At 42.6% G+C, this 21,689-nt stretch overlaps 1 protein-coding gene across 3 annotated transcripts in view; it reads right to left on the reverse strand.

Moving 5' to 3' along the window:
- GREB1 (growth regulating estrogen receptor binding 1) overlaps positions 1 to 21,689 on the reverse strand; it is a 159,861-nt gene that overhangs the window by 79,239 nt on the left and 58,933 nt on the right. Inside the window, exon 1 of one of the 3 annotated variants that reach the window (XM_090032011.1) lies at positions 15,348 to 15,461. The exons of the other annotated variants lie outside the window; for them this stretch is intronic. The gene's annotated coding sequence lies outside the window, so the exon portion shown is untranslated. Of the gene's footprint in view, positions 1 to 15,347; positions 15,462 to 21,689 lie in introns of those variants that run through there. 3 annotated transcript variants of the gene reach the window in all.

The following is a 21,689-nucleotide window of genomic DNA, read 5'->3' on the forward strand; positions in this document are numbered from 1 at the left end:
GCAACATTTTTTGGCAAGAGTGCTGAAAACCCCCCACAATGCCTACCTTGGAAGGTGCCAGAGTGCCGGCATACCAGAAAAACAAAACAAGGGCAGGAGATATATGGCAGAATGCCCTGCTTGTGCCCCTTGCCCCCTATCCAAAGCCCCTGCCCCCAGCCCTGCTGCCCCTTGCCCCCCACCCAAGGCCTATGCCCCCCAGCCCTGCTTATACCCCCGGCCCCCAAACCCAGGTTCTGTGGCTATCAGCAGCTACCCAGAACCTGGGCCAGCTACAGCTGGGAGGCTGCAAACAGCTGCTTCCTTCCTGCCCCGGCCCCAGCTCCCTCCCAGCCCCAAGATCCAGGGAGGCAGCATATACTGGCGATGCCCCCCACGGTGCTGCCCACGCCACTGCTTCTGCAGAGCAGTGTGTGGAACCCAGCGCAGCAGGGCATGGTGGGGGGCGCAGAAAGCTGCCTGCCACTCCGAGCTCCCTGCTGCCCTGGCCACACTTCCCCTGCAGGCAAGGGCAGCAGCGGGGTGCACAGCCCTATGTGCTGCCCACACTGCTCCCGTGCACACAGGGGAAGTGTGACCTGGGCAGCACAAGAGCTTGTAGCAGCAAGCAGCTTCCCTGTGCAGCCACTCTGTGCCATGTAGCACAGATCCTGGAGTGGCTGGAACAGGAGCCACATACAGTTTAGTCTGTCTGGGGAGGCCACCGCATGCAGTGCAGTTGCTGCTGGGCCTGGGCTGCACCACATGGATCCACACTGCATGCAGTAAAGGTCCCAGACCCACTGAAGCACTGGATAAAGTATGCTAAGGGAGATAGCCGGGTAAGGGAAAGGGGTTTGTGGGACCAGTCTAGCCCACAGACCAGCCCTATGCCACTCATCCATTCTATAGGGCCAGATGAGTTAGATACCCCTGTCCTATAGAGTAAGTGCAAAGAGGGCTGGGGGCAGGGACACAGCCACAGTTTTGCCTCTCTCTGTCTCTCTCTGTCTCTCTCTCTTTTAGGCCTATATTCAGGTCAGCAAAGCTGGCTGTAGATACTGGAGCAAAGTAAACCGTGTCTCAGTATGCCCTCCCACCCAAAAGTAAGCATGGGAGAGAAAAAAGAATCATGCCTCATGGCAAGCAGCCTATGCAGCCCCTTTGCAGAGGGTTAAGTAAAAAACAGGGTCTAATCCTCATAGGCTGGATGGAACTGCTCACCTTACTCCTGCCCACGGATGAGCTCTCACACTGTTCAGATAGAAAACACAACAAAAAGCACAAAACTGCCCAGTACTAGAAACAGAGGGATTGCTTTGATGCAGAACAATCTGCCAGGAATAGATGTGTCAAGAACTTGGAAACCGTTTCACCTCTTCTGAATCCTATTTAAAGTATATGAAAGAGCAGAAGGTTTGCTTTTTTCTTTTCCATTCACATGCAATCCATTTATTAGATGTATTACAAAGTCCCCACTGACTAGGACTTAGCCAAGAAGAAATATATTATGTACAAAAAAATTCAAATGCAATATTGTGATGTTCCAGACCTACACCAGAAATGCTTTAAGTAACATGGAATCAAGGGCTATATGCTGCTTGGAGAGCAAAAGGTACTCATCCAAGATTTTATGTCTGTGTCCTGTTTGATTTTTAAGGACACATTGGGCCTTGTTCGGGCCTTGTTACATGTTACACTGTGAGCCGCACAAATACTGATTGGATTAACGCTAGCTTGCAATCACACCTTCAGCGTGGGCAGCAATTCTGTGGGGAGTGGCCACACCTTAATGAAAATAGGAGCTAGATTGCGCAGATCAATATATAATCTTGATTTAGAGTGGTATAACTTTGAGTTGCATAACAAGTGCTTGTGCTAAACCACTTAAAGGTGTTAACATTCAGACAATTCAGGGGTTAAAAGCTCCAGGAAGTACCCAAAATTAATGTGTAACAAGGCCCTTACATATTTATGTTCATAGCATATTATGCTTTAGTGACGTTTGTACCCACTTTGTCTGGATAGGATAATAGTCTGTTCTTCCAGTTTATAAATGCCCCCCTGCAGTATTAGCATCTGCTATTCCAGTTTTTATTCTGTCTTTGAAAAACAAAGAGATGTTAAATGGAATAAAAAAATATTGGCAAAACACTTCCAGAGCCAGCCAACTGAGGATGCAAAAATCCTACCTCCATCATCATGAACACAAACAAACTAAGGGCTTTCACAGATTTCATAGATATTAGGGCTGGAAGGGACCTCGGAAGATCATCAAATCCAGCCCCCTGCCCCAGGAGCAGGAAGTCAGCTAGGGTTAAAGGATCCCAGCAAGATAGGCATCCAAATGTTTCTTAATAGAGTTCAGAAGTAGGTGCTTGCACCACATCTGGAGGGAGTCTATTCCAGGCCTTGGGGGCTTGGACAGTAAAGAAGTTTCTCCTTATGTCCAGCCTAAAATGGTCTTGGAGGAGTTTGTGACCATTTGACCTTGTCATCCCTTGGGGAGCTCTGGTGAACAGATCCTGATGCACACCCCTTATATACTTATAAGGCCACTAGGTCACCCCCTGGGCCTGTGCTTTTCCAGGCTTGTTTATGCCGGGTCAACATATGGTAGTGGGGAGAACAGGGCTGAGCGCAACCCATCTGAGCCCGATAATGCATTCTAGAGCTGTAAGTTTTTACATGAGGCTGTTTTATATATATCCCTAGCACTCTTAGTAGACCCAGGAACCAAAGGTTCAAGAGCAGATGCTGGGGACAAGCCTAGAGTAGCCTCATAGACAAATTTGTAGTTCAGGAGCACATCAGCAGATTCAGGAAGACAGTCCTGCACTCCACAAAAGCTGTCTTGATATAGACAAACCCCAAGGAATCAGGGTGGTAGAGCCACTATTATCTGTTGGAGTCTATAGCCCAAATCCAACTCTACCTTTGGACAAGTCAGGAGTTCTTACATGGCTACAGTTAGCTGCTAAGCAGCATTTCAGGCTACTTATATAGATTTTACACCCTACTTCCCCCCCTCACCCAAGGCATGTAACTTCCTCTAATGCTAGATATAGGAAAATCATGACTAGTACCCATTTGATAGTGTAGAAAAGTGATGACAACAAAACCCTCCCACTTCAGAAAACAATAAATTAGTAGTTAAAGCCCTTACCCAGGGAGTGGGAGATCACAAAACTACACAATTCACATGTGTAAAGATAACTAGCACATTACACAAGAGAGGAGCCTCCCCTGAAACAGGAAGCAGTTGCAAGAGTTCTATGTCAATTCCACGCCATCCTCTGGCCCTAAGGACCAGAATTCCTGTAAATGACCAGAATGTTTGTGTAATCTAGCTGTGGTGGTGGAGCTGATTCATGAAACTCAAGTTCAAGTTCAATTCTTTATCCTTATCCAGACCTTGGAGAAATAAGCTGTTAGCGTTACTTTGCAAAGCTCATGGAAATATATTCTGCATGTACAAAAAAGGCAGTTGCATGGCCAGGTAAGTGTCATTTTCGCACATAAAGTGGAACAGAATCTACCCCCAAGCGTCTAAGATGGGAGGCATCAACTACAATCACATGACTAGTAGCATCAACAAAAGAGAAATTCAAACCTCACAGACCCAGCAGCACAGGGGCTCTAACTCTGACCAGGGCCTCTGCCTATTATGTAATGTAAATATTTACATTACTTTCACCTTAACTTGTACTATGACTAGGGACTCACCAAAATCATTGTTTTGTGATTTTCACAGGCCCCATAAAGTAGTGCAAGCTCTGCAAAAAAGTGTGGGGGTTCACATTTTTGGCAGGCTCCCTGGAAAAAAAAAAACCTAACCAAAAATAAAATGCTTTCTCCCTCTGGGGAGCCAGCAGTTTTTGTGGCTGCTGTAGCCTAACCATGAAGCCTGCTGGGGAAAGAAGGGGGAATCAAAACTGCCGGCACAGCAAGATGGCTGTGCCCCACCTCTCGCCACTGATTGGCTGTCAGGTCTGTTCATCAAATGGCCCCACCCATCATCACCAATTGGTGAAATCTGCCAGCAGTCTTGATAGACCCCTAACCATGATTTGGAGATCTGGAACTGAGACTTTGGGAAGGTAATTGCAGTGTTTGAGTTTGGCTAGGTAGGCCAAGAACTACAATGACTATGAATATTAAATCAAATAGCAATTGATATAAATCAGAAGTTATACAAAGCAGAAAAGAGATAAAAAATAGTAAAATCCCCTATTGGCAAGGATAAAGAAAGTACACATACATTTTATATATATGAGGGAAAAAGAAATGCTGGAAGTGGTATGTTCTTAGTAGATAAACATGGTAACTTTGTTAATAATGATGCACAAAAGGCACAAGAGTTCGATAAATATTTCACTTCCATATTTGGAAAGAAAGAAGCTACTATCTTCTAAGAGTCTACCAGCTACTAATATGCTACTATAATATGAAGAAGAAGAATGCTCCAATCCATTAGTGACTCAGGAGAACCTTAAACATCATGGAAAAACAACAGGTCCAGATTCAGCTTGTATCTCAAAGCACTACAAAATTAATAGAAAACCCACCTCATGAAATTTCTAAACTGCTAAAGTTAATTTTTAATAAATCATGGAATGATTAGAGAGACTGACAAAACAATGAAAGAGTGCCTATATTTTGCCAACGTAAAAAAATAGCAAGTGTTAAGATCCAAGCTATTACAGGTCAATTAACCTGATGTCAATTCTAGACAAAATAATGAATAAAATATGGGATTAGATTAATATAATGTTAAAGAATGAGAATATAATTGCTGCCTGTCAAAATGGCTTCCTGGAAAATAGGTTTTTGCCAAAAAATGCTGGTTTTATTCCTTCTGAAATTACAAGTTTAGTAGATGAAGGTAATTAATGCTTGAGTTTATCAGATTGGAATGGTGTCTGGCATGGAGGGATGGGGAACAGGAGGAAGTTAATTATACCTCAATATGAATCAGGGCTGCTATTTGCCAGAGGGTTTTTTCTTAGGCAAAGTAGCAGGAGTGGGTGGTATGATGTGGAGTTTCTTTGTTTTGGGTTCTATTTGGGGAATTTACTGTTGTCGTCATTTATTGTAAGCCACTCTGAGCCCCTCTGGATAGAGTCGGATATAAATCTAAATAACAACAACAATAGCAATAACAATAGCAGTAATAATACTAACAATAGCAATAATAGATTTAGTATATGTAAAGCAGTGATTTCACAAAAGTCTCTGCTTATACTTTTGTAAGGCATTTAACTTAGTATTGCAAGTCATTCTGATTAAAAAATTATAGAATATCCACAAAGTATTTGTTAAAAGGACTCACTGGGAGATCTCAAAAGTAGTTGTCAAATGAAAATCTTTAGTCAATCAAGGTGTTTCTAGACGGGTCCCTCAGGCATCAGTATTAGGTCCAATATTATTCAACCCTTTAGTTTAGCAATGACCTGGAAACGACTATAAAATCGCTGCTTATAAAATCTGTAGATAGCATAACAATCAGCAAATAATAAATAATTATGAAGATTGGGCAAATATATAAAGTTATCTGGATTGCTTGGTAAGCTGGGCTCATTTAAAAAAAACACATTTTAATAGAAAATGCAAATTCATACATCTCTACCTATATACATACAAAGAATGCAGGTCATGCTAACAGAAGGTGACTGGATCCTGGAAATCCTTCAAAAATTATTTAGGAGCCCTAGGAAATTAGCTTAACAGGAAACTCCCAGTGTGATGCTGAGGAAAAATAGGGGAATAGCGAGCACAAATAGGGAGTTAATTGTACCTCTGAATATAGTAGTGGTGAGACTGAAATTTGAATACAGCATTGCAATAGACGGTGCTTGTATTTCCATCACTGGAGGGTTTTAAGAGGAGGGTAGAGAAATCACTGTCAAGAATGATTTAAGTATTGTTAATCCTGCTTTGAGATCAGGGAAAGTACTGGGTGGCTATGAACTCTTGAGTTCCTTCCCCATGCCTATTTCCTAAAATGTGCGTATGTTAAAGAGAGTATGAATGAGACACACGCACATCCACACACATTATTCAAAAGTTGAGAAAATGCCTTACAGTGAAGGAGCACATTGTTTTGCTTATCAAAAAGAAGACTGAGAGGTCAGCTGTAATGTATCAATACCTCAATGAGGAAAAAATACTGAAAGATTCTTTAATCTAGCAAAGGAAAGCAGAACAAGAAGAAATGGCTAGAAGATTAAACAAATCTAAAATTAGAAATAAGGCTTTCATAGTGACTGAGATCAACCACTGGAATAAATTCCTAATGGAACTGGTACAGTGTCCATCTCTTACTGTCTTCAAATCAAAACTGGATGTCTTTATGGAAGATATAATCAAACACAAGATACTAGGCTCAGGACATGGATAACTAAGTGAAATGTAATAGCCCGTGAAACACAAGAGGTCAGACAAGATGATCTATTGCTTTCTTCTGGCCTTAAAATGTATTACTATGAATTAAGTTTTATAATTGTAATATTATAAAATCCTAAGTCTGTCTTTCTGTCTGTCTGTCTGTGCGTAACACTTTATTCACACACTGATTGGCTGATGGAAACAGCCAATCAGAGTGCTCCAACAATAGGGGAGCACCACCATGATTCTGAAGCTGCACCAAAGACTGCAGCTTGGTGCAGTCTACCTGAAGACTGGCTTCTTTTATTTATTTATAATAAAAATATATATATTTTATAATAAAATTATAAACAAATATAAATAAATACTATTATAGTATGAGATTCAACACACATTTTAATGGATCACTTGGGGAGGAATATATATATGAGCTTTTTTGGGCTGGAAGGGACCTCAAGAGGTCACCTAGTCCAACCCCCTGCTCAAAGCAGAACCATCTCCAAGTAGATTATCCCTGCCAAGGCTTTGTCTAGCCAGGTCATAAAAACTTCCGAGGATAGACATTCCACAACCTCTCTGGATATCCCGTTCCAGGGCTTTCCTACCCTCCTTATGAGAAAGTTTTTCCTACTGTATAACCTAAAATTCCCTTGCTGCAACTTGAGACCATTGCTCCTTGTTCTGTCATCTGTCACCACTGAAAACAGTCTAGCTCCATCCTCTTTGGAACCACCCTTCAGGTAGTTGAAAGTTGCTACAAAATCCCCACTCCATCGTCTCATCTCCAAACTAAATAAGACCAGTTCCCTCAGCTGTCCTCAGAAGTCATGTTCCCCAGCCTTCTACCCATTTTCACTGCCCTTCACTGGACTCTTTCCAATTTGTACACATCCTTTCTGTAGTGGGGGACCCAAAACTGGACATGGTACTCCAGGCATGGTCTCATCCATGCCAAATAGAGAGGAATAATCATTTCCTTCAATATACTGGAACACTTCTACATATGCAACCAAGTATGCTGCTCACCTTATTTGCAACAAGGGCACACTGTTGGCTCATATCTAGCTTAGTGTCCAGTGTAACCCTCAGGACCTTTTCTGTAGAGCTACTGCTTAGCCAGATGTTCCCCAGCCTGTACCTGTGCGTGGGATTGTTCCTTCTTAAGTGGAGGACCTTTCACTTGTCTTTATGGAACCTCATGAGATTTATTTTGGTCCAATCCTCAAATTTGTCAAAGTCTCTCTAAAACCTTGCTTGGTGTCATCAGCAAACTTGCTGAGGGGTGCACTCCATCCCATCTTCTAGGTCACTGATGAAGATATTGAAAAAACCCAGCCCCAGGACTGACCCCTAGAACACTCCACGGCCAACTAGACAGTGAACCATTGATTACTACTCAGTGAGTGCAACGATTCAGCCAGTTTTCTATTCATCTTACAGTACAGTCATCCAACCTCTAATTCCTTAGTTTGCTTGCAAGAATGTTGTGGGAGACTGGTATCAAAAGACTTGCTAAATTCACACCCACTGGTCTGCCCACATCCACAGAGCTATTGCTCTGTGAGTCATTATGGCATAGAAGTCAATCAGATTAGTCAGCCATGACTTGCCCTTGGTGAATCCATGCAGACTCTTCCTAATCACCTTCTCCAAGTGCTTAGAAATGGATTCCTTGAGGACCTGCTCCATGTTGTTTCCAGGGACTGATATAAGGTTGACCAGTTTGTAGTTCCCTGGATCCTCCCTCTTCCTTTTTTTAAAGATGGCCACTATATGTGCCCTTTTCCAACCACCCAGGACCTCTCCTTACCACCACGAGTTTTCAAAGATAATGGCCAATGGTTCTGCAATCATATTGACCAACTCCCTCAGCATCCTTTGGTACACTGTGTCCAGCCCCATGGACTTGTATAGGTCCAGATTTTCTAAATAGACCCTAACCTGTCCCTTCACCACTGTTGGATGCTCACCTCCTCCCCAAACTGTGCTGCTGGGTGCAGTAGTCTGGTATTTGACCTTGTCTGTGAAGACTGAGGTAAAAAAGACATTGGGTACTTCAGCCATTTCTGCATAGTCTCTCACTAGGTAGCCTCCCCCATTCAGTAAGGGACCCACACATTCCCTAATCCTCCTTTTGTTACTGTCACACTTGTAGAAACCCTTTTCATAATCCTTCACATCCCCTGCTAGCTGCAACTCCAATTGTGCTCTGCCCTTCCTGATTTCATCCCTGTATGACCAAGCAATACTCTTCCTAGCCATTTGTCCAAGTTTCTACTTCTTGTAAGCTTCCTTTTTGTGTTTTAGCCCAGTGAAGGGCCAAGCTGGTCTTCTGCCATACTTGCTAGTCTTCCTCTGCACTGGGATAGTTAAGTAAAGTTTCTGTAAAGTACAACTTCTATCCTGAACTCCTCTCCCCCTCAGACTGGCCTCCCAGAGGATCCTGCCCATGAGTTCCCTGAGCGAGTCAAAGTCTGCTTTTCTGAAGTCCAGGGTCCTTACTCTGCTGCCCTCCATCCTTTCTTTCCTCAGGATCCTGACCTCAATCATCTCATGGTTGCTGCTACCCAAGTTGCCATCCACTTCTACGTTCCCCACCAATTTGTCCATGTTTGTGAGCAGCAGGTCAAAAAGAGCATGGCACCTAGATGGCCTCTCCAACACTTGCACCAGGATGTTGTCCGCAACACTCTCCAAAAACTTTCTGGATTGTGTATGCACTGTTGTACTGCCCTCCGAGCAGATGTCATTTCCCAGCAGATGTGTTGTTTTTATTTGCCTTCTGGTTCTCTTGTTTTCAAACATACCAACAACACTGACAAGTGCAAGGTGATGCACCTGGGGAGGAACATGCGGCACCATACCTACAGGTTGGGTAACTCCCTTCTCGTCAGTACAGAGGCAGAAAAGGATCTTGGAGTCACCATTGACTCCAAGATGAACATGGGCCGGCAGTGTGGGGATGCAGTCAAAAAGGCCAACCACACCTTGTCATGCATCCACAGATGCACCTCAAGCAGGTCCAAGGAGGTGATCCTCCCCCTCTATGCCACACTGGTCAGGCCGCAGCTGGAGTACTGCATCCAGTTCTGGGTGCCGCACTTCAAGAGGGATGGGGACAACATGGAGAGGGTCCAGAGGAGGGCCACTCACATAATTGGGGGCAGCAGGGCAGACCCTATGAGGAGAGGCTAAGGGACCTGAACCTGTTCAGCCTCCACAAGAGAAGGCTAAGGGGGGGATCTAGTTGCCTGTTACAAACTAGTCAGAGGCGACCAGCAGGCACTAGGGAAGCCCCTGTTCCCCTGTGCACTACCAGGAGTGACCAGGAATAATGGTCACAAGCTGGCAGAGGGTAGATTTAAGCTAGATATCAGGAGGCGCTACTTCATGGTCAGGGCAGCTAGGATCTGGAACCAACTTCCAAGAGAAGTGGTGCTGGCTCCTACCCTGGGAGTCTGTAAGAGGAGGCTAGATGTACACCTTTCTGGGGTCGTTTGACCCCAATACTCTTTGCTGCCATGGCAGGGGGTCGGACTCGATGATCTGCTCAGGTCCCTTCCGACTCTAGAAACTATGAAACTATACATTCCTAACCTGGAGGACCAGAAGCAGAACAACTCAGGCATTTTTTTATTAAACTTTTTTTGCCACACAACCAAAATATTTTGCTGCAACACAGCCAGGCTGAGGAACATTTCATGGGGATGTCTTCCTCAGGTCCATGAAGGAATTTCTGGTCAAAATGAGAGAAAGAGAAGATCTGGCCCCCCAGAAAGCAAGAACCTAGGATACAGGAGAATGGCAGAGCTGGCACTTGAACCTGCATCCCGCAGCCCAAGGAAGTTCCTTGACTGCATGGATATTTGCTATTCTGGGAATAAGTCTTCTACAATGTCTCCTTCTTAGAGCAGTGCCTTTGCATACCTAATTAAATAGTTATTGAAGCAAGGCTTTGAACTTCATCCTTCATATCTCAGTCAAATAGCCTAACTCAGGGGTTGTCAACTGGGGGTACGTGTACCCCTGGAAGTACTTTGAAAGGTCCCAGGGGGTACATGGGGGGGGTGGGGACAGAGCACCCCCACCCTGTGCCACTGCCTCACAGGAGCAGAGCCGGGCTAGGGTGAGAGCAGGGCTGCACAAATGCCGCATTGCTGCTGCTTCGCCACCCCCAGCCACCCCACCCAGCGTCCAGCCGCTCACCACCACTCCCTCCCCTGGGGGTACACTTATTAAAAAGGGGGCCACTGGGGGTACACTTATTAAACAAAGTTGAAAAGCCCTGTCTCAGAACATGGGTACACCAAGAAGCTGTCAGGAGGTAAATGGGAGTCAGGAGAGGATTTACAGCATGTCAGCTTCTCTGCACATGTAAATGCAGTGCCCAGGAGCAATAAACTCTAGCACTCTGTGCACCGAAGTTTATTGCTTCACCTTAATATGCACATGTAGATGCACCCACTGTCTCTTTAAAACATTCAGTATTAACTATGAGTTGTAGCTTATGCCATACCAACACAGCTACCCCGGCAAAAAGGCTTGTTAAATTGCCCAGAAAGGGGGAAATTGTTATTGTACATTTCTTCTGCTCTGGAAAAGAATTAGGACTATCTCAAGGATCTATTAATTACTGTATTACATCTGATACATGCCTTATGCAAAAGAATTAGTTAGCTTAATTTAGTTGTGAATCGCTGTCCACATCACTAAAAACACCATCAAGGGCATTAATTAGTTGGTTTCCTTGTTGACTTAATGGAGGCAAGAAGGTATGAATGGGCACTTCCACTGCTAAAGATGGTTCTTTAAACCAGGACTGAGAAATAGGGTGTAAATAAGCTGTATTTCCACACTCTTTTCTGTACCTGCACCATGTAGCCATCATCCAGGGATACCTATTGGTACCTTTAATGAGCACTGAATTATATGAAAAATGGGGAGAAGTTGAAAATTATATAATAGGCATTGATTGCAAAATTCTAGTTGGAGTCTGATAAGCATGCCAGTTCAACAATCTTCACATTAAATACTGCATGATAATAAAATGGTATTCATATAAGAATATATAAAATTACAGTGATTATTTGCAGGAAAAAGGAGGCTCTTATTGAAGTACTGTAAAAACTATATTAACAACTTCACTGTGGGTTTTTTTTTGCTTTTACAGGGCTATATATTTTTATATACATATTGAGCAGGTCAGAATATTTTTGATTAAATGAAATACCAGCAAAATATGCTTTTTTATTGAAGCTGTATTTGTTTTCATATAGCTTTTATCAGAAAATATTTTGAGAAAGAAAAGTAGCGGAGATACAGAAAGAGAAAGAAAGACAGAGAAGTATGTTATGTAGGCTACTGCCATGGTATGAGGGAGACCAAATTCAAGGGTAATTTGAAATTATCTGAGATGAAAAACTTAATCAGACCAGGGACTGGAGTATGTCTCCCACATCCCAGCCCCAAATCAATATACATATACATTTCACCTCAAAATATTCAGTTTGGTTTCTCTCTAATGAGGAATGAAAACCCTCAAGCTGCTTTTCTCTGGTGATCCTATAATCCCTGCTGACTTCCTGCCCCTGGGGCAGGGGGCTGGACTCAGTGATCCTCCGGGGTCCCTTCTAGCCCAAATATCTATGAAATCTATGAATTCTAATCATTAGTATTAGTAAAAGTAGTAACTGTAGTCTCTTATATATTGTGCTGAAAACATCCAAAACTCCAGCCTAGCAATTTGCTCTAAAAGAATAAAAGAATCTCACCACCAGAAGATCTCCTTTTCCACATGGGAGAGAGTTTATGGGCAATTCACTAGTCCCTATCTGAACATCACAATATTAAAAGCAACATTAAAGGTTTAACTTCAACTGCAGTCATCCTAGCCTAGTTATTTTGGTCATGAATCCTACAATACTATTTTCTGTAATCACAATTTTGAGCCCACATATCTCCAGTGGAAGCAGATCAGAAATATTATCTACAACACCATATCAAATAATACTTAATTGTTTCCTAATAATCAGTGTAGAAACTAACTCACAATTAAATGCAGAGACGCTGATTAAACTGGATAACAGGACATAGAGAAAATAAACCTCCCCTCACAATCCAGCCAAAATCAGTTTTGCTACTGTTTCTATTAAAAATGTATATATGGTAAGACAACTAGACAGATGCCGTTTTCTTTTTCTGTTGCATGTTATTTTTATCTAATTTATTTTGGTCCTGGAAAATAATAGGCTATGAAGACCATGGCGCTCTCATATTTCCAACCAACAAAGTCTCATAACAGGAATTCAGAAAGAAAAGGTCCAAGCTTTCAAGCACACTAGAAAAGAGCTCATGGGTCCACTAGGTTTTCTGGCAATTTTGGATTAAAAATCAAACTATTTTTAAACCCATCGTTGAAATAAATTCTCTCACCCATTTCCAAAGTGAGAAAACTATGCTAATTTATTTATTAATATTGGTGTGTTGTACAGACATTAATTATACAGCACTTTGTAATAAAAGCTAAAATTCTGATGAGAAATGATTGCATTCATTGCATGCCCAACTGCTTTTTTGCCTTTGGAAATCTCCCCAAAGTCCAAGAGAATGTAAAACCAGATTTGGGCAAACTAATTTTCAACCATCTCAATGAAGAGCTGCTAGGAACTAGCTTCTCTAGAAAACAACATACAGAACAAATCACAAAGATACAAGGATTCATTTTCATTATGATTTTTCCCCCATTTTGGGCATATAAAGAATTTCAGCATAAAATCAACATCTTAAGGGGTGTGGGAGCTTAAATGTTCAGTTGTGAAAAATAAAATTTTGGGAAGAGTGGAAGTTTCAGTGGAAACCTTAAAATCCCTACAAGAAAAGGTTGAGAAAAACAATAAATGCTTCATTATCATCTAATTTGTTTACAGGACCAAATCCCCATGTACTGACCAGCTCTACCAATAACCAATGTAGAAAACTTAGCTAAAATACTGGGAAATGCCAGCAAGCAATAAGGCCATGAAAGATGTAAAAGATATCATCACTGCCTTAAGTCTGCAGGTCTGGACTGAAGCACACTTGAAGTTCAGTGTAGAAGAATTTACGCAGCAGCCTGTGCTCTACTTCTCCAGAGAAAGAGAAAACTCCAGTTGACAACCAGATGCTGTTAACTGTGAACAATGAAAAACAGCTTCTGCTTTAACACTTAGTTTGCCGCCTTTGAAAAGAAAAACTTAATTTTATAATTTAAAAAACAAAGTCTTCTTAGGATAAAATTGCTCATATCTACACCTAAACCAGAGGTGAATTTATTTGGAAAGTTTGAAGCCAATAAAACAAATAATTTTGAGTTATGATGCTGGAAATTTGATATTTAAATCAGTTTGGGGGGGAAATGTTTTACCAATTTTAATCACTACTATTATATAATAAATTCCTACTACACAAAGACCAAACTGATCTAAATCACAAGCCCTCAGCAAGAAATCATGTAGTGTACTAGTTTCAGAAAGTGTAGGTTCTCAATTTAAGAGTTAATCATATGCTCAATCCATATTAGAAATTCTGATGGGGAGATTATAACTTATTTTAGATGCCTAAAGAAAGTGGCAACTTGCCCTGAATTTACTGCAGTTACACGAGCCATAAGAGCCATGCTTATGGACAATCTACCCAGTTTAAATCTCCAATTTTGCCTATCCCAAAAGTTAAACACTCCATCAACTTTGCCTAAATTATCTGAGTTCTGGAAGTAATCCTCACAGAAGTTACAAAACTCTAACAAAGATGAAGCATAACGAGCAGTGGTAGAAGGAGAAGGACAATGGAGTTGAGTATAAACTTAGCTGGCAGACTTTAACGGAACATTTATTGGTGTTTGGGTATTCCATTTCTTCCTGTTTGTTTCTGAACTCTAACTTTCTAACAGTTTGTTTTTTGCTGAAAACTTCCTCTTGGCTAGAACTCTGTGTAAATGGATTTGTTTTTTCCTTCCAAGAGTGAGTGTCCTAACCATGAACAGCCAGTCATATGTTTCACTCTTTAATTCTGTGATTGCCTAAGAGCACATCAAGGGGCCATTCCTTTAACAAAATACAGAGCTGGGGGATAGTCCAGTATTGTAATAATGCTGCAGGCTAACCCTAATATATGATATGGCAATAAATACATTTAGGCAATAGCATCCTGTAAATGCTTTGGCACTCCTTCCTGCAGGAAACAATGCATTCTAATGCAGATTTCTTTGATTTTCCTTCAGGATCTCACAAACTGTGCAGGTGTTACTCTGGAGAGAAACCCCTTATCAGCAGTGTTCACTGTAGTTTAACTAAAGTGCTTTATGTCTAGCCCAGATCCCTGACCCTCTAGCCAGTCAAGCAGTTCTGTTCTGTCCTCAGTTCAGCTTTTCCATGCTGCTTTGATCAGCTCCTGGCTTTTGATAAAAGCAGCTCTTCCAGAGACCACCTTCAAACTCTCTTAAAAAGAACTACATGCATTAAATGCTCTGAGCTTGTTAAGCAGCAGGAAGAAGCTGAATGGAGAAAATCAGTGCTAGGAAAGGAAGGCTGAAGTAGCAGCTGGTAGATTAGTGGAAAATGTTCCCATGGTAATACAAGTCTCAGCCATCCCTTCTCCTAGCTCCATGAAAGCAGAAGAGCATGAATTCACACATCTTCTCACCCCCACGTTAACAAGGGTTTTGGTTCCTTCCAGAGAATCTACCTCAGCCCTATGGACAGAGGACACCTGAAAGGTCTGAAGGGCATACAAATAGCAAAAGCTAGAGACACGTAGGCCAAGAGATAAACAGATGAGTTGGGGGTGTATGCTATTCCTCATCCAGTGTCAAAAACATTCATAGGAAAGGATGCTACAACCTGGGGGTATATTAGTGGTGCAAACCAGTTGAGGAAAGGGGATGTTTCAGGGTCCAAAAACACTTTGGATACAAAAGTTGTCCATCACTATTCATAGATACTTACACAATCCACCAGATTTTGAGACTTTTCAGCTTCTGAGTCACTCAAGAAGAGGGATCAAACCCTGCCCCTCCAATAGACTGTTAGGGAAGAACCAACTCCTTAATGGATTTTCTTTCCTAGATTCCCGCTCCTCTGAAAAATATGGATAATCCTACACAGAGAAGACAAAAACCTGTGGAAAGATTCTAAATGATTCGGGATCCTGTTGGGATGAAATTCCTGCTGAGCTATAATAGCAAATAAATCTCCAGATACAGTTACTTTGTTGCAAGGCATTCATTCAAATAAGAGTTAACTTCTGTTTATAATTGTCTTTAAAACCGCATTAAATCAGAAAATAACACATCATTATATTATTTAAGGCAATGCTTTGGTGATTAAAAAAAAACACCATGAAGATGAGATCTCATCATTTCAAGTTAAAACGCGTCTCTCTAAGCTCCCTGTTGTAAAGCTAAATTAGTGTCTGTTTAAAATAAAAGTTTTCTGTTTTTTTGTTTTAAAAGTGCCTCTTACTCCCCCCTTTTTGGTGAGAAAAAGCCACTCACTCAAACAGAATAAACGATGAAGAGGATAGACAAGGTGCAGAAAAATGCATCTAATGCATAAAATTTTAAAAATGTGAAAAATTAGCAATGAAAAAATATTCAGGTACAACATTTCAAAGTGCTGTTCTAGCAACAGGAGCTGAAAATGAGGGAGGGTATGAATAGGAACAGTAGCAGAAATATTAGTATTTTGGTGGTGTCCCTTTAATATTGCAAAATGCTCATCATGAAACTATTACTAATACAGATGGAAAAATAAATTTACACAGAACAAAATGTACTGTACCTTAAACAAAATGTATGCTCCCCAATTTTGCCCAATAAATTAATCCCAGGGTTTCACATTTTGGTTGCAGTGCTGGAAGACTTACACCTGTGGTGATTGCTAGCGGCTATATCTTTGTAGAGTTTTCCTTCCTTTGATTTAGGACAGTCTGCTGCTTTGCAAATTGGTTAGGAGCACTTAAGGCTCCTGAGTCAGCGCAGTGCGCAACTGAGCAACTCAGTCAGGTCGTCATGACATGAACATTCTTCTGTCACAGTGGAACACAGGAAGGTTTCAAAGCTATCTGTTCTGCAGCGACGACAGAAACAAAATAATAAGACTACAGTATAACCTAGCAAGCTGTTCTCTAATTTGTGTGCCTGCAATACTAGATGATAAATGGTATGACTTTATGTCTTATTAATACAGAAGTGTTTTGCTAGGTCATGTTGCTCCTAGTCAGGTACATATCAATCTGTCAGTCTAAAGCACTATTAACGTCAACAGTTTTTTTTTTTAAAGAAACAGGAATGAGTAAAAAAAAAAGATCTTTATTCCTCTAGTAGCCTATTTTGTTAACAGAAAGGAAGAGTGCATTCTCTAAAGAAAATGGCCAGGAAATCAAATCAATACTTAGGTGTACTGGACACCTTTATATCAAGAAATGACTGCTTGCTCAAAGAAGTAACTCCTGTATTACTTTTAAATAGACACCCTGGGTACATCTACATGTGCAATTCTGGCACCTGAATAAACTGCAGATCTTATTCCTCTGGAGTTAATTGCTCCTAGGCCCACTATCTGAACATATGCCAGGGAGCAATTAACTCTGGAGCAATAAAGCTCCACAGTTTATTGAGGTGCAGCATGTGGAGCCTGGGTGGAGCAGCCCCAGCTGGCAGGTGAACCTCTACGCCCGGGGCTGCTCTCCCTAGCTCAGCCTGATGCAGAGGAGCTGGCTGGGGCACAAGGAAGCTTCAGTGCAGGGCTCGCCAAGAGGCAGCCCCCAACACTGAAGCACCCTTGTACCCCAGCCAACCAAGCAGCATCTAGATGTCCACTGCTGCGGAGCTTTTTACTCTGCAGCAGGATAGTACTTGTATATATAAACTTGTACTATCCCACTGCAGAGTAAATTAGTTTATTCCAGACTAACAGGGGTGCATATATAGACATTAAGATGTTTACTGTGCAGCTAATTAGTCAACTGTGTAGTAGACATCTTGTGTAGATGCACCCCGTGGGAGGCAGTCCTCGACTTCCAGCGCTTCCAGTTACAACGTTTCGCACTTACAACATATATAAATTGACACCGTTTCAACTTTCTGACGTCAGTTACGACTTTACAATGCTTGATCCGATGTGATGCCAAGAAGTCCAACCAAGAGCCCTTCAACAAGTCCAGCAAAGTCACCTCAAAGATGTCCTTCCAAATCAATATGATTGCTTTTACAATATAAATACAGTAAAGTAGCTATATTACTTATCTGTGATTGATCGAGTACAAAATTCTGGGGTATTTTTGGTGAAAATAGGGTGTTGGGCCTTGGTTTAGGAACCAATCCCCCATTTATAACATTGCTTCTTATGAGAAAATTTGTTCCAAGTTACAACATTTCGACTTAAGATACAGTTTTCACGAACCAATTGTGTTGTAAATCCGAGGACTGCCTGTACTCTGTTTCTCTGTGTGTGTGTGTGTGTGTGTGTGTGTGTGTGTGTGAGAGAGAGAGCTTTGTAGCTCCGTAAAGTAGTGTTTGTGAGCTTACATAGATTTCATAGATTTCATAGACATTAGGGCTGGAAGGGACCTCGGGAGATCATCGAGTCCAGCCCCCTGCAGCTGAAGGTGTTCAATGTAGGTGCTTGAACCACCTCCGCTGGCAGACTGTTCCAGACCTTGGGGACTCGGACAGTAAAGAAATTCTTCCTTATGTCCAGCCTGAAACGGTCTTGCAGGAGTTTGTGACCGTTCGACCTTGTCATCCCTTGGATCCCTCGTCATCCCATGAAGATAGTAATTCTACTTCCTTTGCAACATGGATAAATAAATGTATCCATATCGCCTGAGTATGCTCTGTTGGCTACATGCTGGCCAGACAGGTATGCTGGCCAGGCAAGTACACACTTATTCTTGATTAGGGGTGTCAAACTTACGGCCTCTAGGCTGGATCCAATTTTTTATCCAGCACCTAGTGCTGCCTTGTTTGCTGTGCTGGACCACCCCCATGCACAATACCTGGGACATGTGTTTTCTGCCACCTGCTTATGCCAGGTCCTGGATCAGCCCAAGCTGATGCCACCTGTAATGAATCAGGCATTAAAATAAGTGACAAATAATATAAATGTTATTAGTATAATTATTATTAATATAGTTATTCATCTATCTTAGATTAATAACAGTAAAGCTACATTAAATATCTATGGCTCATGAAATTTAATGGCTCCAGTTTACTTCAGTACTGACACACATACTTAATTTTAAATAAATCAGGCCTAGTCCCAGTGAAATCAGTGCCTCTAATTGGTGTCAATGGGGTTTAGTACATGCTTACCGTTTTTCTGACTCAAGAATCTATACAAGTGTCTTATTTTGCATTTCTGCTTTCTTGAACAATGGAAACAGATGCTTTAGCTTCATATGCTATTGTCATTTTATTTTCTCTTCCAGGCTCTCACACAGTAACATATTACAATATTTGGACTGTAAAGCCTACAAGTAAATTTGAGAGTTATACCTTTAAAAAATTAAAAGATAAAGGAAAACTTTATCTGGTGTATTTAATATTGGTAAAACATATACATAAAACTTGAGCTTTAAGCTAAAACTTATTTTCACTGTTCTAAGGCAGTGGTTTTCAGCTTTTTTTTATTTGCATACCCCTAAAAACTTTTGAATGGAGGTGAGGACCCCTTTGGAAATTTCAAATAGAGGTGCGGACCCCTCTGAATCGTAAGTGTGGGTATTAACATACTTTTGATTGATCATATTAATCTTTTGCAGACTCCTTAGACATAGTCTGAGGACTCCCAGAGGTCTGTGGGCCACAGGTTGAAAACCACTGTTCTAAGGTATGTGAATATGAAAATGAAAGTGGTCAGTGAAAAGTAACCAGATGACACAGAACAAACTATGTTGATTGTTCAAGATGAGAGAAATGCAAAAAAACAAGCAAGTAGCATAGCTGGCAAAAACAAAAATACCATCCTAAAACAAAAATACCATTCAGGTTTTAAATATTCATTTTTAATAATCTACTTACTAATTATCATGCAAAAAATGAAACGTATTTTAAAAAGGTTCTCAATTTAAAAAATGCACATTTTGATGAACTAAGGGAACCAGATAGTGAAGTCAGCTTGAAGTGGACTGAGGAGCTGAGGAACTTGATTGTGGGAGGAATTTCTTCAAAGGTGGGGATTAAAATCTGGTTCTCCAGTAGTCTGGGTGACTGCTGTTACTGTGGGGCAATTGTAAGAAAAGGAGAAAGAGGGCAAAAACACAGCAGATTCCAACTGTATTTTATTCACAGCACAATCCTGTAGGGATGTTCTAAAAGTGCCTGCCAGACTGAGTCTCTGAAATGGATGAATTTGCCCATTTGGAGTCTGTCATGGGGCGAGGTCCTAGGAGCGGCCATGTTCTCTCCTGGCGCCCCCTACCGTGCCAAGTCGGTGTCAATGCACCCTTGTTCTCACCCACCACGTCTTTGATGATAAGAGTATTAAGGGAGGCTGCCTTTTGTCCTCCTTGGCACGGTACCCCGACGTATTCCTGTCTGTGCCCCATCTAAGGTGACTCTGTGCACCCCTGCCTTAAGGGCTACATGTGGCTCCTACCACCCCGATACCACACCCCATGCCTCGCAGATGTCCCGGACATTGTCTAGTCAATTTCTCAGACGGCTTGCATCCTCACAGACACACTCTGGCCTCTCCTTCCTTGCAGTCGCCCGCGCTCCCCGCGGACACTCCCAGGCCTCTCTCATGGCCAAGAGCACACCAGGCCTTCTCTCGCGATTGGGCTTTCACTCACAACCCTGTCTGCACTGAGGTCTAACCTCGCGATTAAGTCCTAGGCGCGCGCCCCCCCTGGGGCTTCCCATCTGTGTGCTCTCCCTGGGGCTTCCCGTCTGTAGGCGCATGCCCTCCCTGGGCTCCTTGCCTATGCACCCCCTCTGGGGCTGTGCCCGCACTGGGGCTTCTCAGCTGTGTGCCCTCCCTGGGCTTCGCCCACACTGGGGCCTATCTCCATGCTTGGGGCTCAGGTGGCTGTAGCCGTGCCTGGCCCCTAAATCCCCTCCGCGGATCTACAACTCCTGTGGGCTCAGGAGGTCTCGGCCTTACCTGGCCCCAATCCACTATGCCCCTTTGCAGGGCTGGGGTCAATGCCCCCTTAATGCTGTGCCCTCTCTGGCAGCGGGGTCCCCACACCACTGTGGAGCCCCATGAGGCCTCCTCCAACCCCTTATAGCCTCACCCGGTCCTCTGGTCTAACAACAAACAACAGAATGCAATAACATGAGCCAATCTGCTCCAGCTCAAAGCTAAGCCTCCTGGCTAAAACGTAACCTCTAAGCCATCAGGCAATTTATCATCTACCCGGGGCTTCCTCCACCCCGTCTCCTCACACAGAAGCTGTTCAGGCCATCGGACTACTCTGCTCTGCTTGTTTCACCAGAGCTCCGACTTCCTTGGAGGCCAGAGGGGAACTGCCTGGTCTCAGCCTGGCTTGTTTATATAGGCCAGGCCCTGCCCCCTTCTGGTCAGCTGACCAAACTGCAGTTGCCCCAGCAACCGGCACCTGTCCTTCTTTCTAGGAGCAGGGCATTGAAGTGCCCTGTGACACACCTCCCCCCTTAAGTTCAAGTCTCACTAGGAGCAGGGCACGGACGTGCCCTGCGACAGAGTCTCAACCTGGTTTATGCCCAACTGGGTATTCAGGGGCTCTGCCTTGTCAAGAGGGACATGTGTCTAGACAGGTGCTGAAGTAGAACTTTATGTATCTCGGGAGCTTTTTTGGTTACAGGGTAATGCAGCAGTGTTTAGAATCTCCAGGGTTAGATGACAAGGGTTTTCAGAATCATGATTAATTCTTCCTAATCCCATTTTAGGCACCCAAATGAATGGAAACCATGTATGTAAGACAGACAAATAGGTTTAGCATAGCAGAAGGCTAACTGTTGCTATGTTTTGGTATACAATGAAGCAAAGAACCATTAGGAGGAGGGAGTTATAGGAAAATAATGAGGAAATCTGTAGGTGTTTTGAGGGAAATCCATGTGTGAATGACAATATAGGAGAAACACGACTTCATGGAATCAGTATATTTGTAAAGCCCATGCCTAGCCACATCAAGCTATTCCAACAGAGAGCAAAGATTAGAACCTCAGGAAACCAATGCGACTACACATTAACTATCTGAAAATCAATAGAGAGAGAGAGAGAGAGAGAGAGGAAGTGGAATGAAGGGCATGTTGAAGGAGATGAGTAGCACAACTTGTAAGGACAAATTCAGGAATGTGGAGG

The sequence above is a fragment of the Crocodylus siamensis genome, chromosome 1, assembly GCF_052110815.1.
Source record: "Crocodylus siamensis isolate JL-2025a chromosome 1, ASM5211081v1, whole genome shotgun sequence".
Lineage (NCBI taxonomy): Eukaryota > Metazoa > Chordata > Crocodylia > Crocodylidae > Crocodylus > Crocodylus siamensis.